Below are 2,131 nucleotides of genomic sequence, written 5' to 3'. Positions count from 1 at the left end.
ACAAAAGCAGCTTTATTAGCTACTCAAGTATGGTAATATAATAATAATAATCAGAAGCATAACCTTAAGATTTATGTCTTTAAGTTTTCAGTAAAGTGTTCATAAATATTTTGGGTCTTGCACAATTAAGATTAAAAAAGTATTATTCTCACTTTACATATGAAGAAACTGAGGCCCTCTGAAAAAGGTTTAGTGACTTATCCAAGGTCACACATTCATTGAGCAACAGAGCAGATGAGACCAGGGTCTCTTGGCTAGTGTGTTTTCCTCTCTACCAAATTAACCCTAACGGACTTGGATAGAACTTCAAAGTTGTTTAGTTCCTCTGCTTGCTGCCCTTGCAGCTGAGGTACTTTTTCATCCTCTGTCGATGGCCCTTCCCTTTTGTTTCCTTAACAAAATTATCTTGTCTTTTCTATTTTCAGGGAAAATGTGAGTGAACTAATTTTGTCAATAGCTCTTTTTTATGTTCAACATAATGTACAACCATGAATATGGTTTAATTCATTGTCATCTATTTCTTAATCATTTTCAAGTCCTTGAGAGATAGCGTGCACACCATGCATATAAAAGTATCTCTCAGTAGTGTAGAAATAGAAAGAATGTCCAGGAAGAAAATTGCCAATGACTTTCAGTAGATAAAATTGAGTAGCAGAAAATGACTAAAAAATAAAGGTTTTTCCTTATCTGTTTGGTGCTTTCCTTTTCCACTTTCATCTGTTTTTCACATTATTTCATTTGTACTTTTTACTGTCCAAACACCAGAGAGGGAAGAAAATCAGTGCAAACCTTGAGCTTCCTCACTTTTTTCATTTAAAGGACAATCTTAAATTCCTTAAACATTATCTAGACTTTAAACAGACTGTTCAAATGTCCTATTAATAGCATCTGGGGCTTGTTACATGGTTTTCCTTTTTGGCATGTGGAATCATATTGCAATTAGACAGAGGTCACAACACAATCTTTTCCTTCCTTTTTAAATTTTTTTGGAGGTGAGGTCAAGAGGTGGTGATTCACATAGGAAATAGCCAACAGAAAAGAATTTTCAAATGATCAGTTATCCAGAGGGGGAGGAGTAGAGTATATGCTATATTAAGATCATTTTCTTTTCCCCACTAGGAATGTATCAATGCAATTAAACAAGCAGATGTTGGCCTTCATGCTAGATAGGCTTCATGACTGTCCTTCTACTTCACTGTGTCTCACTTTAATCTACTACCCATTTATCAAACATTTGGAAGCATCCTATAGCAGTGCTGAATAATTCAGCTCTGTGATTTACTGTCTAATTCTTTCAGTTCCTGTTTGCCTCTTGTTTGGCTTTCATGTGGGGTAGCAGAGGTCAATCACCTTAGGAACTGTGTGAAGTCCCTCCAGCTTTCATTTGCACTGTCAGTCTACCCTGCTCCCTTTCCCCACAGATCTGCAAGATGTGTTCCTACTTACCAACATTGAGATGATAACTGATTTGCAGGAGCCCATTCTTCAGTTTCATTTAGGAGGTCACCTACCATGTTTGCTGCTCACTGGCAAAGGGAATTCAATTAACACACCATAAGTGTAGCAAACTCTCTAATGTTCAATATAGTTACCAGCTATCTTGAAGCTTCTGGAACATCTAGTTCTTGGCTACCCAGAAAGGCCCAAGAATAATAGAAGAACTTTTTAAAGTTGTTTCTTTTTCTCCTTTTCTTTTTCTCTTAATTTCCTTTTTTCACCAGCCTGATGAAAAATGGTTCAATTTGTGCATCTGAGAACCATACATTAATATGATCAAAGGGAGAAAAGACTGAGTTCCTATTCAAAGCGAAGGCAAACTCTGAGAACAATTTAATGAACACCACATTATTACCAAATTGTGGACTAAACAGTGTGTCTGAACATTGGTCAACATATTTCATGCTGTTTGCTGCCAAAAGCATTTTATAAATATGTAGCTTTTCCTGATTTCCAAGGTTCATTGCAAAGAACTAAGGTGATGTGCATTTGTAATGTGTCCAATTGGATTTTCAAATAATATTATATTTGGAAAACATTCCTAAGTTAAATATATACTCTGTCCAAGTCTGAGATTCTCAATGCCCCCGTATTGAATGTGGTTCAAACAATAGTCAGTGCATTCTACATGAGG

This window comes from Miniopterus schreibersii, assembly GCF_964146895.1.
Source record: "Miniopterus schreibersii genome assembly, chromosome: X".
NCBI classification, from domain to species: domain Eukaryota; kingdom Metazoa; phylum Chordata; class Mammalia; order Chiroptera; family Miniopteridae; genus Miniopterus; species Miniopterus schreibersii.
This window is presented reverse-complemented; position numbering follows the sequence as displayed.